Source organism: Thermobia domestica, chromosome 9, assembly GCF_964235325.1.
Source record: "Thermobia domestica chromosome 9, izTheDome1.hap1.1, whole genome shotgun sequence".
NCBI classification, from domain to species: domain Eukaryota; kingdom Metazoa; phylum Arthropoda; class Insecta; order Zygentoma; family Lepismatidae; genus Thermobia; species Thermobia domestica.
The window spans coordinates 162,754,643-162,778,327 of NC_137462.1; the positions used below are offsets into that span (position 1 = coordinate 162,754,643).

The 23,685-nt window shown below is 34.4% G+C and overlaps 1 long non-coding RNA gene across 1 annotated transcript in view; it reads right to left on the reverse strand.

The window, feature by feature from the left end:
* Positions 1-10,406: 10,406 nt before the first annotated feature.
* Positions 10,407-23,685, reverse strand: part of LOC145694194 (uncharacterized) — a 55,399-nt gene continuing 42,120 nt past the window's right edge. Inside the window, exons 2-3 of the long non-coding RNA XR_014132956.1 lie at positions 21,353-21,533; positions 10,407-10,828 (exon numbers count right to left, since the gene is read on the reverse strand). This is a non-coding gene — a long non-coding RNA (uncharacterized LOC145694194). The remainder of the gene's footprint in view (positions 10,829-21,352; positions 21,534-23,685) is intronic.

The window sequence follows — 23,685 nt, forward strand, 5'->3', positions numbered from 1 at the left end:
TCTTCGTAAATATAATTTGTGTGTATGAAAGTAATTGGAAAAATTGTCATGTAGAAAACATTTCGCACTTTTGCAGTTACTTTTTTTTTAATACCTATACATTATTATTATATAATGCTTTTTAGTTTCACACAAATAGCAAACAAATTTTCTTCAGATTGGGAAAATGATACTGTAAATGAAAAATCTCGTGGTGCCAAATCGCATTAATAAAGTGGGGACTTAAGTACATTGAATTGTGTCATTGAAACAAATGAAAATCACAATAGTTATTTATGATGAAATAGAAGTTGTGTCATTGCAGGTTTTGCCCAATTCTTTCTATACACTGCAGTTTAGCCAATTAAAAGTTTAAAATAAAGTAAAATATAGCGCCATAAGAATTTCAATCAGTTTGAGCCATTTTTTATGTGATAGAGATTAAGTGTGTTTTTAGTATTTTTATACAGGTTAACAATCATGAATTGAATCTTTTGTGTATTGCGATAGAGCCATTTGACGGCATTTCTACAAAATTTACAGTTGATGTCGCTTTAGATCAAGCGTCAATATTCATCTTGCATATTATTTTCCTTGGACAGGAAATCAAATTTGCAGATACATAAGCTCGACAATTTCAAGTAACTTCATTATTGATTCTTCGAAATCAATTATGTAACTTTCAATGGTTTGTGCAATTTTAAATTTCTTCAAAGGTTGCCTGAAAAACTCGCAGTACCACTAAAAAGTCATTACATACTTGGACATAAATTCATTTTTTTTTTTAATTTTATTTTTAAAGAGTACATTTTAGTATCAATATGTATTTATATCGGGCCAAGCACTTAAAGATTGCAGAACAATCATAATTTGTTTGTATTTCCAGATAAATTTATCTTAAATTCGTCAGCTGGTTGTATATATGAGACGTGTTTTTAAGTAAGTACCGTTTTGAACTCAATGAAAAAGTATACTTTTCGTAACAATTTTGTTGTTACATGAAAGCCAGTACCTTGATCTATTTTTCTACATAGTTTCCACGAATATTAAAGCACTTCTCGTATTGTAAACGAGCTTTTGAATACCATCCTCATAGAAGTCTGCCGCCAGATTTGACAACTACAGCAACACGGCCGTAGTGACATCATCACCGTTATGGCGCTGACCAACCAGATGCTTCTTTAAATGTAGGAACATGTGGTAGTCACTTACCAGATAACGACGAAATCGTAAATCGACGTCTGTTCTCTTTGACGTTTTCATCAGTTTTCTACATCAAGTTTTCAGTGATGATAGTATGTAGACCACTTCGTTCATCATCATGGACATCCGTGAAGCCATCTTTAAAGGCTCTAACCCATTACTGTATTATTTCATCGCTCATAATGTTTTCTCCATACAGTTTACTAATCTGGCGGTGAATTTCAGTCGCTTTCACGCCTTTGACATTAAGAAAACGAAGTACAGTTGGCGGGATTCTTAATCGGCAAAGGTAATTGAACTACTCACAAACAGACATAAACACGGTCGAATGTTTCCTTAATGGCGTCTGTGGCTTGTCAACAGATGTAGGTACACAGCGTGCATGACCGGAATGCTGACCGAATTTCAAAGCGGTACTTATTTAAATACGCCTCATACAATACTGCTTGACGTTTCTAGTTACATTGGCCACGTGTTTATTCTAGGGATGGCCAGAACTGGTTTCTGAAATACCCGGGTAATAATGGATCTGGTACTCTGTTCCGAAGCCGGGTACTTAACACTTTCAATCCTTCTGTAGTTCCGGAACGACAAACGTTAAATCCGAGGGTCGTTCGGGAACGACACGGCCATTTAAAATTTCAAATACCAACCAGAAATGAATCTTGCTTGTTGTTTTATTTGAGAAAGTAATTTTGGGTGTTTTTGTGAATTAGCTAGTGGCAAAACTGATCATTGCAGATAGAAATAAAGAAGGCGTTATCATTATCACTCACAACATCCAAGCCTTTTGTGTTGCGCAAGCAGCAAGAATCTTATGCAGGGGAATTTGTTTATTGCGTATTGTACCACGTGTTTATAAGAGCGCAAAGTGTATTTCCAAGCAGAAGTTACCATGCATTTGGATTGTCACTGTCCGTTTTCGAAACATAATTGTGGCTGAATTAGTGTCCCATACAAGCTCATTCTTCTGATTCGTAGACATGTATCTTCCATCAACAAGTAGAAGTATAATTTCCCATTTGATTTTTTTTTTTTTTTTTTTTTTTTAGTGACGATATATTCGCATTCATAAGAGATGAGTCACACAGGAATGTACGACAGCAAATTGCAAAGAAAAAAATAGAAGATTCCTTGAAACAAATTCAATATTTGCAAAATGAAAACCAGTTACTTTGCAAGAAATATATATATATTTTTTTTCCAATGATTATTCACATGTGTCTTGTACGGAAACCGACATTGAGGAACTACTGGAATACAGAACCCATTTTGCATAAAACATATTCAATAGCAATAGGCATATCAAGGTATTTCAAGGGTACTTTCTTTATTATGAAATATTTCCTCAAATATGACTCATGCAATTTTGTTGATATCTCATAAACAAATATTTCATGAATAACCTTACTACCTAATAAAAAGTTTGAAAATTCACAAATGGTAGTTTACTTTTGAGGATAAGTTTTCTTCAAAGTTTTCCGAAATATAATTTAGTTAGTATTTCATAAATAAATGTTTTAGTAATAACCGCATCATAATTGATTTAGTTTAAGAAAGTTTAGTGCTGTGGTCTGCACCCTTTATTTACACCCATGAAGGCAAAAATCAAACAAATGAACTTTCTATAATATTTTTTCCTTTTCTTATGAATAGTTTATTATTACATTTCCTTCCACCTGTGATTGTAATTTTGCATAGTGTCAAACCCAAGTTTCAACTGCAAATAATAATAATAATACTATTAAGAATAATAATATGTGTAATATTATGCATAATGGGTTATTAATGCTTTCACCTTCTGAAGCTGGACTTTCAGTTCGCTTTTAATAGCTCTAATAGTTAATAGCTACTGTCACTTCCTCGTTCCACACTACGCCTCTTTTTCTGTATTGAAACTCTTTCCTGAAGTTCTACCCAAAGTCTTCTCTGCGGCAGTAAATATTAACTTAATGTTTATACATCTTGCTCACCCTCTTGTAGATTTATTCCTTCCGTAACATTTTCTTTGAACGATAATTTCCTCTTTCAATTTCAACCATCAAATTTATGGCTCTGCAATTCGTTGCCTCTACTGAAGAACTTCCAATCTACACTCACTATTCTATCAGTGGCGACTCAGCGGGTAGGCACGGGCCTACCCAAAAATTTTGAAAAATATATAAATGCTAAAGAGATACAATAAACAGTAAATATATTTTCCACTATTTATATTAGTGGTAGATAATTATTTAACAAATAGCATTAACCACTACTGTAAAAGTAAGGGTCTAGGACAAATCTGCCAATGACCAAATGCGCCAATTGTAAAAATGGACAAATCTGCCAATTGACAGATCTGCCAACTACCAAATCTGCCAAACGCGAAAATGACCAAATGCGCCAACCGTGAGAATGGCCAAATCTGCCAATGGATAAGTCACCGAACTATCATTTTATCATGTATTCTGCAATCAACATTCCACAGTATTACAAAATAAGAATAATTATTATTTATGAAAGAAAGCGGAAAAGGGTATTTTAATTTTAATGAGTGTTACTTTTATAAATTCGCAATTATGTTTCAAAATGAATGTTTATTGATGTTGGCAGTTGGAGTTTAGTATCCCATTGCTGTACTTTGGTTATATGAGACGTGACGTAACGCGTTTGAATTTTAATGCCCTCTCACTGGGAATCGAACCCGAAAAGACTAATGTTTGTTGTAATTATTGGATAGCCAACAAATAATTTCACTGGACAACAAATTTTAACTTTTTTAATGCTTCGGAAAAGAAAAGTACATTTTCTTATGCAAATGAGGATGCTGAATACGAAAATAAAAATTAAAATGATGAATTGGTTCGAGTTTAAGAAGTAATCGATAGAAATGTGTGTTATGTAGTGTTGACACTTAGATTCTTGAATTTTCTATTTGGTCTTTCACTTAAGTAGCTATGGCTTCAATTCTGTTCATCCGATTATTTTGGTTCATATGCTATTCACTTCAGAATAAACCAAGCTTGCAAATTGTACTATGCGCATGTGTACATGATGTATAAGAAGAAAGCAATTTAAGGTAAAATTGGGAACTTACCGTCCAAAAGTCCCTTTTTTCAAATGTAACACCCTCTGGTACGGCTCAGACTAAAGGCACCCAAATATAATATACCTTTAAAAACTACTGTAGTTTATAAGTAATACATGTGCCAAGTTTCATTGTAAAAAAAAAATGAAATGAAATCTTTGAGTTTTACGTTCCATGGTTATGCCGGTTAGGCTAAAGGAGACGGTGATGATGAGAGATGAATGAAATGGTGGAATGAAGAAAGTGGGAGGAAACGGGAGAACCCCGAGGAAACCCACGCATACGGTGTTTGTGCACCACAAAGTTCACTTGGCGGGGCTGGGATCGAACCCGGGACCCCAAGCACCAGAAGTGAATGCTCTACCGCTGAGCCACCGCGGCCCCAGGGTGCCCTCAAAATATAACCTCAGTGCAGAAAGGGTTCAATCACTTCAGTAAATAACAAGAACAATAATTTTTAAGTTGGAAATTCATCAAAATTAACAAATAATTACAAGCAAATTATCTCTCATTGCGTTAGAGCATGTACGATTTATTGAACTTTTACATCATATGTCTCTCCTGTCTTCACAAAATAACCTACTTTTTAAACATATAGGGAAGACCGGGGCTGGTTGGCGAACTTTTCATTATTTTTTTATGAGCAGATTGTGCACTGTATTGCAATGTAATGGATGTGTACGGACAAACCAATGTTTCCTCTAATAAATTCAATTTTTGTTTTTGTTTTGTTGCTTACAGTTTTCGAGAAATATTTTTTCTTTCTTTTAAAACGGAGTATATTAACCGATCCCTACTAAGGGACTGGTTGGCTGATATTGTGGGACTAGTTGGCATAGTTTTTAAATATAGCAAAACACAAAAAAATGGATTTATTAGAAATAAACGTTATTTTTCTAAATTCTATTATATATATATATATATGTATATTGCAATGAAGTAGGCTATTTGAAGTTTGAAATGACTTTTATTCACATTTAAAAGAATCAGCATTATGAAATATAAAAACTTCTTTCTTTCATTCTAGCTTTATTGTCATGACATTGAAAGCTACAAAATTATCAAATCACATTTGTTTTAATATGATTTGGTGTAGGTTAATTCTTCATATTATTTCAAAATGTAATTAAAATAACTGAACTATCAAAAAAAGTAGTTTATTTCCCGCTGTTCACAAAGTAGCTAAGAGAAACTAAGATATGTTTTAGCTGAATTATCGAGAAATGCAGTTTATTTCCTACTTTCCACAAAGAAAGAAAAAAGCAATAGCTGGGCTTCTATTTTTGTAACAAAAGAGCACATACAAAATATTCTTGATCCTTAGGCCTATTCAGGAAATTCAGAGTCCGGCATACAGTCTTATCTCGATTTCTAAATTTTGACAGTAATCTAATACGTGCATGCTATTCTATAACATTGAAGTAAAATATTAGTAGAACTATAAACTACATAACAATAAAACGAACAAGTAACAATAAAGTAAAATGAAATAAAATTTCAGACGAGGTTGTTTGGCGCACTTGCAAACCAACCCCAAATGCTATATGCCAACTAACCCCAAGCCCATGTTGCAACAAAGTCGTAATTACTCAGCAATTTTTGGCATTTACGTTTTATTGTTTGAATATCCATAAAAACAAAGTTCATATCTAACTAATGCTATATTACTTACCTCTGTACTCCAAGTAGTGACGATTCTGTGATGCTGTGACGGAGAACTGAAAAAATGCCTCAGACTGACAAAAACACACTTTATCTAATATACGCCATAATCCGCAAGTTACAAATTCCATATGAAGGTGGCAGCTGCATCCATAGGTCACTTTTTTATTACAGCAACAACAGCTCATTATGTTAATTAATGAAGGAGTTGTATGCAGTTCGTCAACCAGCCCCGGTCTCCCCCACTAAGTAAACGTTAATGTTATTGTAAATGGTTACCTCGTTCAAATCCTCAAACATTTGGGCATTTGATTACTTTCTATTAACTACTCTTAATTTCTTCCTTGATATTCATAAATACTTTCTATATGCTTTTTACTAGATTATACAGTTATTTGATGATAATACAGAGTTTGGTGTTTTCCGTTTGGCAGATTTGGTAGTTGGCTGATTTGTCCATTCTTACGATTGGCGCATTTGGTAATTTTCGCGTTTGGCAGATTTGGTACTTGGCAGGTTTGGTAATTGGCGGATTTGTCAATTGACAGATTTGTCCATTCTCGCGGTTGGCAGACTAGGTAATTGGCAGATTTGTCCATTTTCACAATTGGCACATTTGGTCATTTTCGCGTTTGTCGCATTTGGTAATTGGCAGATTTGTCATTTGGCGGATTTGTCCGGGTCCCAAAAGTAATATCCGAAGCAAGCAGCAGACGGCGAACACCATAGGTAGCCATGGTATCTTTTTTCGGTCGCGTTTTACATTTGACTATTTCATAATCAGGGCCCGTTTTTAAAAACTTTTACTTCGTTAAACATGAACATTTTTTTTTAAATATCTATTGGATTTTAATTATCATTTCTCAGTCATTTTCAAAAGTTTTGTTTCAGTTAGTTGCAGCCCATTGATCAAATGTTGTGTTCAACGATCAGTCCATTGTACGGTATTGTACGTAATGAAAGTGTCAATTTACTCCCGAGCTGAAACTAGGAAGTGCACTTGAAGAATAAAAGTTCGCAAGTGTAGACTGTATACACGAGAATAAGAGATTTAAAAAAAAAAAATTGTTTGAACGCCTTCTAATTTATTTTTAGTTATTCACCTGATCATATCCCTTGTGGTCAACAACCCAAAACCATCTGTTTGACCATCTACCAACCCCCACTCTTCGTCAACCAGCTACTGCTTAGTGCTCATTAGCTTGTTAGGAATGCACTTTTTCCACCCCAATAGTCAGGAAGCAGGAAAAGAGATCATTTAACTTTGTATTTTTCAAATCCGTAAATAGTGTTCATTTTAAGATTTCTTTATGTAGAAGAAAAAGAATAGAAAGACCATAAGTAACCTAAAAGTTAACTTAAAATATTAAAAAAATACCTAAAACTTCAAAACAGCAAAAAGTGACTAAATGTTGACCCTAAAAAGATATATTTTTAGAACCTAGAGTTGATGAATAACGTTTTCATTTCAACTTGCCTTGTCCTATACGTAACAGAAAAAAAAGTTGACTTGTCAACAAGATCCGGGCCCTGTTCATAACCCATTTTCCTCTTCTCCCTTCCCTTTTAATCGCTACAATAACGTAACGCCAAGACTGAACAAGAGTCCAGGCATCTAAACTTAGTCTAGGACTCTCCCGACAAAATCAGTATGGATGGTTGGTAACAACAAGCGACAAAGAAGCTGTTGTTTTGAGAGCTGCTTAATTACAGTCGTAAAATGGCATTTCTTGTAATTTGATCTTTATTTCAACAATCTATAGTTAAAGCGTTTTGTTCTGCGTTTTTACTAGTGCTATTATTTGCATCGTTCTCGATAATAATACTTGGCTCTCTCTCTTTTAAATATTGGTAACATAGAATTAATTGTATCTTTATTTTTGTGTGTGATAACGAAAAGCTATAAACAGGTCAAGATGATCTCCATCGCCATAATTTGATAAGTCACAGGTGACAGTATATTGTTGACGTACTTAAGTAGTGAGTAAACACTTCTCTGCTCTGTTAATAACTGTAGCGAGTGACAAGTTAACAGTAAACATTACTTACTCTTACGAGTGTAATGCATGTATCTGTTTCCCAGGTGTCTGTTCATAAAATCTTTGATCAAGTTTAGGGTACGCAATAGTTGAACACGGAAAAGTATTTGATCAAAAAGAAAGGCAGTTTACCTATGCAAACGTTAGTTACAGTGGTGTTGAACAAAAAATACGTGAGATTGAATCAGATAAATCTTATGAAAATCCTATGCTTTTAAACTACTTGCAGTGAAGAGGAATATGCGCATAAAAAATTACGATCAAGCAAGCCTATGCCCTGTACCAGTGGAAATGTACTTTACGAAAGTGCTAGGCCTACTTGTGTTTACATAATTAACCACGATGAAATAAGCCTTACCATCAGATCTAAGTGTTGATTGTAGTAGTGCCCCAACACGACGTAAAATAAATTTTCCTTAGGAGAAATACAGGGGTAAAAAACCGGTCCTTTTAAAGTAATTGGTACGATAAATTTTCTTGGTTAGAATATTCACTACAAAAAGATGCCGTGTTTTGTTTTCTTTGTCGCCATTTTTTCAATTAAAGTCCGTGCTAGAAATGAAAGCGTTGTTACAAGAAAAAACTAGGGAAAATGTTAGAGAAACACGGAAATTCAAATTCACATAAAATATGTTTAGTCAAACACAAGGGGTGTTTAGATGCACAGAAATCTACCAAAATAAATGGGCAGTTGACAGTAAAAGCTAACAGAAAAACATTAATATCAATTATAAGTAGTATATTATGATTTCTGCGTGACAGAATATTGGCTTAAGAGGACAGGAAAGTCAAGCGTTTCGCTAAAGAAATAAGTTCAGAAGAAAGTGATGATGAAGATAACGAAAACAGAAAGAAAAAGGAAAAGCTGTCTCGTGACTATAATTTTGGAAATTTTAAAACAATTGATCAAAAGAGTTAACAGTCGCCGACAATTGGGACTGACAAATGTCTCAAACTAATAAAGGCAACTACAGAAAATCTTGCCAAAATGGAAACAGAAGAATATCTATTTTCACTTGGTAATGACATTGAGTACGGTTTCAGCAGAAAAAAGTTTATCAAAAATGAGAAGAATAAAATCATTCCTACATATTACAATGAGTGGAGAAAGACTACACAATTTAGGTGTGTTAGCTGTTGAAAGAGAGGAAAGTTATCTTTTATTATGTTACCCTGAGACAGTGGTGAACAAGTTTGCATCACAAAATGGAAGGTGTTTACAATTTAGTTGCACTAGGCGTATCTTTCAAATTCAGTTTCATTTCGTGCTTTTCAAGGTAATTTGTAATAATGTAAGTTTTCATAATCTATACGTATGCATTAAAATAGTCTGAATTTTTTTGTCCAAGTTTAAAGCTTTAAGGCGTTTGACTCATTAGATGATTACCTTTTATATTAATCATACGAGATTATTATTAAAATTATTCAATGGTTTATATGTATATACCTAAAAGTATCATGAATACTTACTACTGTTATTAATCAATCAAATGTATAAGTATCCATGAGTGAGGTAGCAGGCCTACCCAAAATTAAACTCTTAAAGCCGCCCTTGCATTCTATACTTGCAAGACCATGCTTTCACTATTTGTCACCTTAGAATTTTTAATTTCTTTGAGAAATTGTCCTCGGCACAAAGTGTAATCGATTTTACTTTCATTTCCACTAAGCTTGTAAGTAAAAAAATGCTCTTTCTTCTCTTATAAAATATATATTACAACTCGCCAAATCGAATGCCGTCGAAAGTCTATCACATAATTCATTATTTTAGATCAGAACTTCCAAGCTCGCGAGTGTGGCTCTTGAGCCAAAATATGAACAACAAACCCTGTGACCAGTATAATCAGAGCCCAAGTCCGAGCAAGCGCGAGGATGAGCTTCATTGAAAACAGCGAGCCCAAGCCCTCAGTGAACATGAGTCCAATAAGTTTAATGAGCACGAGTCAAATTGATATTAGAGAACCCGAGCGAGTACAAGTCTGTGATGGCACAAGCCTCATTGAGAATATTAAGCCCAAACTCTTCAGTATGTAATTTCAATAAGATTAATAAGCATAAATCCAATTAATATTAGAGAGCTTGATCTCGAGCGAGTTCGACCCTATGATAGCGTGAGTCTCGTTGAGTTAGTGAGCACGATCCCCATTGAGAAGAGTGAGCCTGAGCCAGCGCGAGTCCAAGTGAGCCCCAACTGCAAAATGGCCACCTCTGTTTCACACTACATCTATCATATTTATTGGTTTGCCGCGGGCCATTCCCCTGCCATTTGCCGTTTCCCCTCTCTTGATACCTCTTCATATTTTAATCGTGCCTGTGATGATGGGACATGTAGTCTTGAAAACTAACTGCCTTATTTACTTTATTCTGTGAGTGTTTATTCATAACCATCACTTAAGTACTTTTGATTTCTAGGTATACATTCATAAAGTAGACTAAAATTATATTGCAGTAATATTTGTTTATTAACATAGTATAGAGCATAGACAGTAATATTTGCTTATTAATGCAGTTCAGTTCTATTTTATCAATTATTTTATTGGCGCAATATCAATTGCATTTCAGCTAATAATTCAAAATCTTAAAATATTCAAAATGATGTTCTCTTCCTCTGAGCAGAGTTAGAACTCGTAGATGTAGAATGGTAGTTTCTCATCGTACTTCAGGACCATTTTTCAACTTAAATTCTGTTTTATTCTGTCTTGTCAGATGTTGACTTGCTTAAGTTGACGAATGAGTGAAATGTCTTCAGGAAGGGACTTCTCATTTTACTGTTGCTAAGGTAAATCTTTATTTTTTTTTTCTTTCTTGGTAACGGATTCAAGATTAGAAGAAATTCTTTGTTGTATTCATGGCAGCAGTTGTCATGACTTTGTGTCACCTGAAAAATAATAAAAGATGTAAAAAAAAAAATATATTAATAACAAGGGAGTATTGTTTGAAGTTTGTTCCCTTCATTAAACAACCATTTGTGGAGACTTAGTTTCTACTCTGTCTCCAGCTCCCAGAGTCTGTTCTGTCTTATTCTACTGCGTGTCAAATTAAGTTCTATGTGATCAAAACGTTTCAAGTGTAGAACGATTTGCAAGTTTAGTTTCGTAGTGACAATTAAGAAAGAAATCGGAATATCCTTTTGTTTGAGTAAATATATCGTCGCATAGCTTTCTTAGTAATAAAAATGTATTATTGTAGTAAGACAATGAAATCTAACGAAGGAAATATGAGATGAAATGAAATATTTTAGTTTTACGTCCCACGATTATGCCGGTTAGGCTAAAGAAGACGGTGATGAAGAGAAATGAAAGAAATGGTGGAATGAAGAAAGTGGGAGGAAACGGGAGAATCCCGAAAAACTCATGAGCACGGTCTTTGTTTACCACAAAGTCCACACGGCGCAAGCTGGGATCGAACCAGAGACCCCAAGCACCGGAAGTGAACGCTCTACCACTGAGCCACCGCGCCCCCAGTGTAATGAAGGAGTATAAAGACCCTATTTTGGTGTATTAATTCTACAATGCACATTTTATGCTATATTTGCAATTTAATTTTGTTCATTTTTAGTGTTTTGACAACAAAACGTTTTATTAAAGCAACTGAAAATTGTGTATAAATACCTTATTAACCCTTTCATAACCAATAGTTTAGCTAATGTACCAAGTTTCTGACACTACAGTCGTGACACTTAAGCATTTTCCAAGCTAATTTGTAATGTAAGATGTTGGGAATGTAATGGTAGTAGTGTATATTAGTACATCACAGACTGTGTAATAATAATAATAATAATAATAATATAACAAAAATTAGTAAGAAAATGTTGATAATTTAGTAGACAACAGGTTACAAAACTGGAAATGAAGGTGCAGGAATCGAGATTGACATGATCTGGACACATACTGAGAAGAGATGAAGAACACATGATGAGAATACTCATGCAGTCAAAACGGGGAGAAAAGACAAATCTAAAGAAAAAAAAAAAGGAATGAAATCTTTTCGTATTGCGTCCCACGTTATACCGGGTAAGTTAAAGGAGACAGTGATAATCAGAAACGAATGAAGAAAGTGAGAGAAAGCATGAGAACCTCGAGAAAGTCCACACACACATTGTATGCTCACCACAAAGCTTGCTTGGTGCGAGCTGGGATCGAACCAGGGACCCCGTGCACAAGAGTTGAACGCTCTGAAACTGAGCCACAGCGACCCTAAACCTAAAAGAAGGTGGCGAGATGTAGTGGAGGAGCCTGAGTGAAAAGGAACTGACGACTATAATGTCATTAAATAGATCACTATGGCAAACTTTCATCAAAAACAGCGACCTCAGCCGATAGCGAAGAGCTGACGAACAAAATAGCAACACCATTTCTTTCTGCCTCTATCACCCGAAGAGTCTTTAAAAATGGACTCCAAGAGGAACGTTGAACAATATTTACTCATTAATTAACGAAGTTGTTTTACCACTGGTTAACAATCAATTACATGACAAATATTCTCGTTTTTCTTCTCCCCCAAACAAGCCATTTTGCATGTGTTGAAGCTATTGCATTTGCCCGGACGACAAAGAGTTTGCAACTAGAAATATTTCTGTTATCATTTATTTTTATCTTTAAGACCCCATACACATACATAGAGGATCATTCCATCTACCTGTTTTCTTTTTCATTCCTTCCCAACAGGAATACAGCTTCTCTTTATGCTGTCTATTCGATTCATCTTGTGCTAGGAGGTCCATGACGCAAATAAACCGAACACTTAAGAGTAAACTGTGTGCTGAACATATGTTCGTGTGTTTGCGGAACGGAAAATCTCAGAAAGAAATGAATGTTTCTGTGCTTCAGTCCAAAGTAATAAACTGGAATAAGGAGACCTTATGTTTCTATCGAAATAAATTACACGCAATACGATGAAAGCACAAAAAGTAAGTTTATATGCTTATACTTACCAACATCTGTATTATTCATCAATGTGTGGTAAATTTTCGGGATGTTTAAGGAATATATTCCAAGTAGAGGATAGTCGCTGTCCATAGAATATGAGACAAGTAGACATTCAACCTTACATTCCATTGCTTGAAGGTGATAGTAATATGTTTGCTATGAGAGTATGCAATATCTAGAAGCGACACAGAAAATGTAGGTTACAGATGTTCAAGGAGCTTGCGACAGTGAGAAACAACTGGAACCAGAGATGCTCGCGAGTTAAGGGCTCGTCCTCAACCAGTTTCAACTGAACGAGTCTCGAGCTAGTGAGCCCCAGTTCCATTGAAGTTAGTGAACCTATGCCGAGTGAGCGTCAGCTTTATTTAGAGTAGTGAACCCGAGAGGGTGCGAGCCGAATGAGGGGTTAGTGAGAGCTAGCTCAAGTGACCTCGATCTTCAACGGGTTAGCAAGATGAAGCCCAATGCGAAGTGAGTAATTCATCATTTTGCATATATCTACCTGTTTCTTTCAATTTTTTGTTTGTTCTAAAAGTTGTTTTTCCTTTTGAAATCAATTATGTATAGTTTGTGAACAAATTTTTAATACTTAGAAGGAGTCGATAAATTCCAAAAGTTTAGTGGGTCCTTTTCCACAATTGTTTGTTTGTTTGTTGTTTCGTTTCAGCATTTGGAATCCTTTGTTTACATATTTTGCACGGAAGTTATTTATTTATTTTTCATTGAACTACTGACACACACGCTTAGATAATTTGTCGACTTGATTATGCATATCTGGGCAATGGTTCCTCTTACATTTTAATGCTAGGCTATTATACTGAATCGGTATAGGAGTATAAAGTTAAACATATTGTTCCTGCTTATCCACAGCCTTATAATTCACCTGATTTGTTATGCAATTCCTTTTTGTTTCTTCATTTGAAAATGTTGTTGAAAAGGAAACACCATCAAAATATTCCGATAATCCAAAAGGCTGTAAAGATATGCGGGTTGTTCTACGAGGGAAGGAGGGGCATGAATTTTCCAGAGGAGGCTTACTTTCTAAATCTCAGAAACGCTAGCAACTGTGCACAAATAGAGGGGAGTACAATATATAGATATGTAAAAGAAACATTTTGTGAAACATCCTGATGTGAAGAATTCATTAACAGCCCATTGTAAGTAACGAACTTGATTATCTGTAAAATCATCATAAGTTTACTTACTTACTAGTAGAATATACACCCTGTTTCAAAAAGAATATACGTATTTCGAATGCATATATTTATTAAACTTTAAGACATACGAGTATGAAATTTTACACACATATTTACGAACATCTCAAGTTCAAATTCAGTTCAAAGTTCAAATTACAGAAGTTCAATATGTCCTCCATCAGCGACACGAACAATATCACATCGATACTCAAATTCCTCCTATACTCGGACAAGCATGTCCTGCGTCACTGATGTTATGGTAGTACGGATCCGGCTCTTCAACTCTTCCAGGTTCTGTGGGAGTGATGTTACATAAATGTTGTCTTTAACGAAACCCCACAGGAAGAAGTCACAGAGTGTCAAATCCGGTGACCGTGGAGGCCAGCTGAGACATGCTAAGTCTCCAGCTCCTTGACGACCAATCCAATGGTTCGATAGAGTTTCATTCAGATATTCACGCACTTGGCGACTCCAGTGAGGGGGTGCCCTGTCTTGTTGAAAAATGAAGTTGTCTTCATGCCAGTTTTATAACAATGAGATACTGCTGACTGTTAACCGTGTTTCCATTAAAGAAGAACGGGCCGTAAACAGATAATCGGGATATCGCACAAAACACATTGACTTTGGGCAAATCTCGTACATGTTCAATGACTGCATGTGGGTTCTGTAGGCCCCAAATTCGAAAATTTTGTTTGTTTACCTGACCACTAACACGAAAGTCGCTTCATCACTGAACACGATGCGTTATGCAAAAATGTTATCATTGTCAATAGCATCCAGAATCTCGTTACAAAATGCCACACGTTTGCGTTTTTTTATCAGGACGCAGAGCTTGTAAAGCTGTAACTTGTACGGCTTCATAACCAACCGACGTCTCAAAACACTCCAAATTGTTGTTGTCGGCACTTGCAACTCCCGACTGGCATGATGAGTTGATTTTGAAGGACTACGTTGGAAAGCAGTTTGAATTCAGGAACACGAGGGTGGCCAGGACTCTTTCCTTTACATACACATCCTGTATCTACAAACTGTCGATACCATCTGCGAATGTTCCACCCATTCGGAGGATCAATTTGGTACCTCAACCTCAAACGTCTTTGCACTGTAATCACGGAATTGCACTTCGCAAAATCGAGAACACAAAATGATTTCTGCTGCGGAGTAGCCATTTTAAACATATGACGGTTACCAAGCAAAACAGAAGACAACTTACATCTAACAGCTATTAATATAAACTAAACTATGCATTCGTTAATCCAATAGCCGAGCCGAGGCGCAGCGATCGATAGTTTGGACAAAATAATTCTTCGTAATACGTATATTCTTTTTGAAACAGAGTGCTAATAATAATAAAGTGTAATCATTTATGTAAATTGTGCCAGCTGACAGGAACATCCTTACAAATGCTAGAAACGAAATTTTACTTAAAAGTTAAGATTTATTATTATTTTGCAAGAGTAATCTAAATTATCATAGACCTGCCAAAATTTTAATTCAGAATATACTCATGTGTTCCACGTTCGTCTTTGAACGTTTGAGAAGCCTACTGCTATTGCTAATAATAATAATAGAAATCATAATTACTCATAATTGAAAATACACTAAAGAATTATTATTAAAAATCTTTCAAAATGCCAAGAAATTATCTAGCTAAATACGAAAATAAAAATTGTGTATTGATTAGGTTAATCTTGATTCACAGCAAAATATATATGGATATTGAAAAAAAAAAGAGAAAACAACTCTGTAATAAACATTTCGTCAAGGATTTTATAATATAAAGGATCTGTCCATACTTTTCTTCATCCTATAAACTCAACGAAGCCAAAAAGCAACCGAGCATCGTCTGATTGGCTACTTTCGTTTCCGTCATGATTGTTGGCTCAAAACCTTGCGATCTTAGTGGCGCGGAGTGGGCAGAGTAGGTGTGGCGAAGCTGTGACGTATAACTTCACGATTTTGTTGTATGGGCAGATTCTCTATTTTATAACATCCTTGCATTCTGTAACAGCTGATCTGGATTAATTCCTAATGTTTTTAATAGTTGTCGCTGCAAAATAGATTTTCAATAGTTATGTAATTATAAAATTAGTAATAAAATAAATTTCACGTTTTCTCACAAGATTGTGCTTAGGTGTCTACATAAATAGTTTCTGAAATACTAAATCGTTATTTTCTATTATGCAATGTCAACATAAATATCAAATCAATGTTATGATAATAGAATTGCATGCTTCCTACACATTTTATAACGTACACCATTAACTTACTCTAACTTTGGTCCATACATAAATAGAAATTACATACCATTCGTATTCTATAATTCACATTCTATTACTTATAATTAAACACAAACATTATCAATACGCAATTTAACCTGGGTCACTAAGCTTGCATCTGTACAAGAATCAAAGTAGAAAGGTAATTAGATATAAATATTTGTAATAATTAATTCCTTAAATCCCAACAAAGAATAATTTTAAATAAAAGTATCCATCAAACTGTACTTGTTCCACTGATATTAATTTGCTAACCGTATCAAGAAGTGATTATTCAACTCACGTTTAGAATCGACTTATACCAAGTTAACCGGAGGTCGAGCATGACACATAGATCTCCAATTTTGACTTATCTCATTTTGGCTAATTTCTGACTTATACTGTTTCTCCCGTGCAGTCTAGAGCAATAATAAGTAGCATTCAATGGAACAAAACTGGTTTGGAGAGTTTTACCAATACTCGTATAATTTTGAAGGAGAGACTAAAACAAAACTAGCCACAAGTCATGTTAGTTACCTTATCCGTACTTTCAAAATGTAAGTTTTACCAGTAAATGTAATTTGAACTGCAATATTCAAACCTCCAAAACGCTATATGTAGGTTTATCTTAATGTTGAAATTTCTAAGTCAAAATAAGGGTTCAATTTACAATAATGCTAAAAATTTATTAATCAGCAAGCTAGTTAAACAAGTTACATCACAGGTGAAATAGGAGGTACTTTTTCTCACTTATATTTTTCCAAATTGTTTTATTTAATAGATTTTTTGCAGCAAATTCAGTTCAATACTTCTTTCTGAGCTTTACTAATTACAATTCAGTTGTCAAGCATACTTTACTTTTGATAAAATTAGCAAAACCGCTAAAAAATTCCGGGACGAACATTATACATGACTGGCTTTCATTTGCAATCATTATCAATTAACTAATCTCAATCCCAGACGTTCCTCAAATCAAGGGTCCATTTCCTATTTCCTGGCAATGTTTACATTAAAACATATGGAAATATAAACATATAAACAAGACAACAAATATAATCCGCTTATTTATAATTATCATTTAATTTTCTGATTGAATAATTTTGTAAGTATTTATCCCAATTAAAGAAATCAAATATTTAGAATACGATAATACTAGAATGATGTAAATTTACATAATTTAGAAGAATTTTCCGAAATATATGTATCTCAAAGGGTAACAAAATTGATCATTTGAATCACTACGTCAGCATACACACTAGTCGAATCAAAACATGATTAACTAATTGACGTAAACGAAAAATTGAAAAGATTGAATAAATATTATTAATTCACGAAATTTTCAACAAATTATGACAATATTATAAGAAAATTAACACCGTAGAAAAAAATAGATCCCTATAATTATTGTAAAGCTTAATCAAATAAAAGTAAACTAATTTTTGTTTCTGTTTTCTACATAAAATATTACTTCAGCTATTACCTCGAATCATTTTAACAAGACAGGCACACATGCACAGCAAGTTGCCATAACAAGAAACTGAAGAAAGTAGAAATATAACAAACTTCCTCTTATAAACTCCCGAATTTAAAGAATTAGGGAAGGGAATCACCAGTTGCCAGATGAAGCTATGTCGCTCTTTAGTCCAATTTAGGCGGCATTGAAGGCCTGTTCTGGTCTTTGACATCAATCAAAATTATACAATATGCAACTGAGGAGGAGAAGGGCTGATAAATGTATTTTTCGCCGTTCATTAAGTATTCGAGACTGAATAGTAGGATTTTGAAATTACCTTGTACACCAGGCTGAGAACAACACAAAGTTTTTACGAAATGCGACCCTTACGGAAGAAGAGGAGAAACTTAAAAATATTTACACCATTCACCGGATAACTAAAACTGTTAAATTTAGGAACTTAATTTTTTTTGGGGGGGGAGGGAGTAAAAGTATTCTTCTTAAATCTTAAGCTGGGAATAAGACAAAATTTACGAAATGTATAATCTCTTAATAGGGTGAGGACAAAGGGATTGAAATTCTTTTAGGTGTTCACCAGGTCTCCGAAATAATACTGCTCGCAGAAACTTGAAATTTTATACGTACCAATGTCGTCAAGGAACGTTAAAGAACCCTTGACTAATGATGAATCTGACCTTTACGAAATGCGTCTCCTACTGGAGAAAAAGGAAGCGTTGAAGAGGAAAAGGATCTTGAAGAATTTTTCGTCATTTAACATCGACGAAACAGTTAGAGAAAGAATTTGTACAAAGTTTCTTATTGAACACATGGCTGAAGACAAAACAGACTTTGACGAAATGCAACACCTAAGGGAAAAAGCGGGCTTTGGTTTTCAACGAACTTAAAAAGTTCGTTACTGAATTCTGTGTCTGTCCGTCCGCCTGTCTGTTATTTGCGATTATTATTTTTTTTTTTTTTTTTCAATTTTGAACCCTGCATTCGATAAAGCATCAAGAACTATCAGAGAAAGTGGTTAAATTTTTCGCGTCACTCTTACCATTCCTGAGATATTGGCCAAAAAATGGCCGACTTCCAGACATTTAAGAAGCCATATCTCGGGAATCATACGTCATAGAGAGATGATATTGGTGTTGATCAATATCTGAAAGGATGGTGAATATTTTGGTACCAAATAGTAATCGGTGGCCACTGTCCAACTGGTCACTGGTTTGGCCAGTGACCAGTTGGATAGTGGCCATCAACTAATATTGGTACGAAAATGTTTAACATTCTATTATTGATTGATTAACACCAATATCATCTCTATATGACTTACCGTTCCCGTGATATTGGCCAAAAGATAGTTCCGATTTCGGGAGATTTAAGGAGCCAAATCTCGGGAACGGTAAGTCACACAGAGATCATATTGGTGTTGATCAATATCTAAGAGAATGGTAAACATTTTGGTACCAAATAGTAGCCGGTGGCCACTGATTAACTGTCTATTGGCCAACTGCCACCGTTCCCCAGATATTGGCCAAACTTTTCGAATTTCTAGATATTTAAGCAGCCATATCTCGAGAACTATGAGTCATAGAGAGATGATATTTTGCTAATTTTTGCGAGAAAGAGAAGAAGGTGCGGATAAAAAAATCCTTCTACATCTTGGAACAATGACAGTTATCCTTCCAGCTTCATCTTCCATTCTTTTTAAGTTCGTTCTGGCAATGCTCTTGGAGCATTCTCAACTGGTTTTATCTTCGTTCACCAAATATTTGAAACAACTTGACGTAGGTAAATGAAATTTTGTACTAATGTTCTTCTCAGATACTTCACCATGCTAAGACACACTTTTCTGAAACTTAATCTCTAAGGGCGTGGAAAGAATGGTTAAACTTTCTTTTTAAAAAATAAAATTGATTATTTAATATAAATATATATTCTAAATTCTGTGTAACATAGACTTTATATTATTTCCACACCAAGGAATATCCCCGTATGTTGGTTAAAATATTTTTTCTTTATTATCACCAATTTCTTTAGAAGTGTTCAGCATATGGCTATGAAATTTATATACTATATATTTGGCGTTCAGAATATTAATATTTCATGCGAGAGGTCTATTTGGCTAAGTTTCGAAACTGTGAAAAGACATTAAAAGAAAAGTCATTTAGAAGTGATAATATCAGAGTTTATGCAACTCCAGTGGTCAAATTTGGATCAAGAAGAATTTTAACCTTCCCATCCCCCCCCCAAAAAAAAAAAAACTACGTATATCTATATATCAAAAATTTTCCATAAACCTTATTCTCGTGTGTAGGAAGGACATTCTTCTAGTTACACATAATACTATATGGCATAGTTAAAAGAGTCAAATTTTAGCATGTTGTTATGAAGTGAGAGAAAGCTAACTACATCCCTTTATGCTCTCCTCTTACGTACTACATATCTCATTTTTGGATCAAAAGATCCAATATATTTCAGGCAAAAATTTTCTTGTAAGCCTTGTATCTGGAGAATTACATATTGTGGAGCCAAGCCCAAACTGTCACTTAATTCAGTATAATGTGCTCATTCCGTAAAAAAAAAAAAAAAAAAAAAAAAAAAAAAAAAAAAATTAAAAAAAAAATAAAAAAAATAATTAGGAGCCGGTCAAAAATTTTTGTGGACCAGGATAAAAAAAATGAAATAAATGAAATTTTTGATTTTTATGTCCCACGGTTATGTCAGTTAGGCTAAAGGAGACGGTGATGATGAGAAATGAATGAAATGGTGGAATGAAGAAAGTGGGAGGAAACGGGAGAACCCCGAGAAAACCCACGCACATGATGTTTGTCCATCACAAAGTTCACTTGAAGGGAGCAGGGTTTGAACCCGAAACCCCAAGCACCAGAGGTGAACGCTCTACCACTGAGCCACCGCGGCCCCAGGATCCAAAAAAATCAATATGTTTCATTCAATCAAAAATTTTCTTGTACGTCTTATATCTGGAGAACTATATATAGTGAAGTCAAACTCTAACCAGTAGCGGATCCAGAGGGCGATCGCCCCGACCCTCCCCCCAGAACAGGAACTTTTCTGATTTTATGTATAAATAAAATCCATCCCAGAGTTTGGAGCTCTTAAAAGTAGCTCTAAGTAGCAGTATTACAACCTACCGCCTCCCCCAGAAGTCCGTCCTGGATCCGCCCCTGACCAAAACTATCACTTAACTCAGTATGATGTGGCTATTCCGAAAAAAAAAAAAAAAAGCGAAAACTTGATTTAGGGGCCGTTCAAACATTTTATGGCCCTTGATCCAAAAACTAATTATTGGGGAAGAGATCGCAATCTTTTGATGCATTTTTTGGATCATTCCTAAAACTCTTATTTAGTGTTTCGATGAATCATAAGAAACATCTATGATGCATTAACATACAAAATTTTATTTTCTTATCCAGAACAATTTTAATTCATATTAACATTTTAAACATCATGGATTTTTGCCAAAATGCTGAGAACAATTAGCGAAGGCTAGAGCCTTAACAATTTAAAAGAATCGTAGATATTAATCAAATAGGTACTTACATGCACATGATTATGAAGATAAGAGTTTGATTACTAGATGAATGTGTTCCAGCTGAGTGGCAAAAAGTAATTGTCTTTCAATACTGTGACAGTTCTTTCATATTTGTTAGTAACGTATTACTAAGATATTCATCTTTCATGTGTCTAAGACTGAGGAAAGAGATGGCGAGTCTCTGTGTTCCTGAAAATGTTAAGAGAATAATGATTTAGTACACTGAAAAAAAATGTAGATGGCGTACTTAAAAAGATAGGTTACATGCGTAATTCCTGTAGTTTTTGGACTTAACGTACAGCAGGCGTATAACTGAAAACGCATGTTTTATAATACTTTCTGTATAAGTGTTCCATCTATACGTACTTTCAGTATGAAAATGTAGGCGATAAGGATCTCACATACAAATGGACGTATATAACATATAGCCGACGAAGGTAACAGAAGTATATGTATGTGATATACGGAAAACTGTTAGATGTCAGACATCCTGCAACAGCATGATGTAACATCTAAGGGCAGTACCTATGTAGCATACGGATAACGTATGCTCCGTACTGATTTCTATAGTAAGCAAGAGGATACCGTATATTTGTACAATATAACGCTGTCCGGAGAATAGATTTTTCTGTGTGTAGGTGTAAACTTTCGTGATGGGGTCGAATGTTGTTATTTCGACAAAATAACACTATAACCTGTGTTTGCAAGTTTGTGATTTGAAATTGTCTGAAATAGTTTTATTATTTTGTGTGTAAGAAATCCTATTACATGTTGATAACCATTTAATAAAAATTAAAATTGTATTATGGTCATAAAATATCGCAAGCAATAATATTTCGAGAATTAGCATTACAGTAATGTATAGATAGAAAATGAATAAAATATGTTTGCCAAAAACTTTAACACTCCCATTCCTTAAATGAAATGAATGAATTGAGTTCTTTATGTTTTCAATCCTACGGTTATGCTGGCTAGACTAAAGGAGACGGTGATGGTGAAAAATGAAGGAAATGATGAGATGAACAAAGTGGGAGCAAACGAGAGAACATCGCGAAAACACACGCACATGGTGCTTGTCTACCACAGAGTTCACTTGGTGCGAGCTTCCTTAAATGAAAGCGTGACATTTTTATTTATTTATTTATTTATTTATTAATAATTTGAATAATCAAAGTTGGACTAACCAACATTTTAGTCAAGTGCTATTCGTGGACTATATAACAGTATGGTTCAGACATTAGACATTAGAGAAGTGACAGAACAAATATTTCGAGAGCTTCGAAATGTAGTGTTCACAGAAGACGAAGAAGCCAAAATGGACAGAGAGCGTTAAGAAACGAAAATCCTTAAACACAATAGGAAATATGAGTTCGGGTTAAACAGCATCCTTCATAGGGAGTAATAATGCATCGAACACAGCTTGCAAAGGAATTCTTTTCTTTATATCGCCACATAATAAAAGGTGGAAAAAAAAACTAGGAATACGAAGAAGAGTTATAATTCATCATTCACTTGAAAATTGAACAAAATAAACAAAAGTAAAAGAGGGAGATGGAGATAAAGTAAAAAAACAACCAATACTATTCAGTTCCAGATATAAAATTAAATCTAAACAGTTGGACAAATAATAAAAAGAATTATTTCCATCACCTGGCAATAGATACAATACTTAATACTAATAATAAAAATGGAAGTAAACAGTAACCATAAATAGGAAAAGAAGAAGCTATAATAATATTTCACACCAAAATAAAGCATTCAAAATTTTTTTGAATGTTACAAGGAAATGAAAGATGTTATTTCTAAAGATGATATCTTAGTACTAAAGCAGGGCACTGGGTTTTATTCCTAAATAATAAGTAAAGCGAACGACGAAGAAAACATTCACATTTATTCTTAAATAATGCTACAAAACACTCAGGATTCTTGTTAATACTAAAGTAAAGTATTCACTGTATTCATTTGGAAATAAAATAGTCCAATCACTGTTATTCTTGAACATTAACTTCCCTCGGAGTAATAACCTTATTCGGTACGATAATATACGGAGATCTATTTTTAAACACTAATCTCGATCTCTATGAGCTATCTTTAAATATAGGAAAAAGCCATCAAATATTTTTAAAACATTAAGTCGGTGCATTCATAACTACAGTAAACAAAAAGACATGGTATTCATTGTTATTCCTAACTCCTACACAAGAAATTCAGAGTTGTTCTTACACAATAATACAAGCCACATAGGATTTTTTTTGAAAACTAAACCAAAGCACCTGTAATTTGTTACAAGAGAAAGAGAAGGTATTAAGACTTAGCTTAGAAATGAAGAAATAGCACTCAG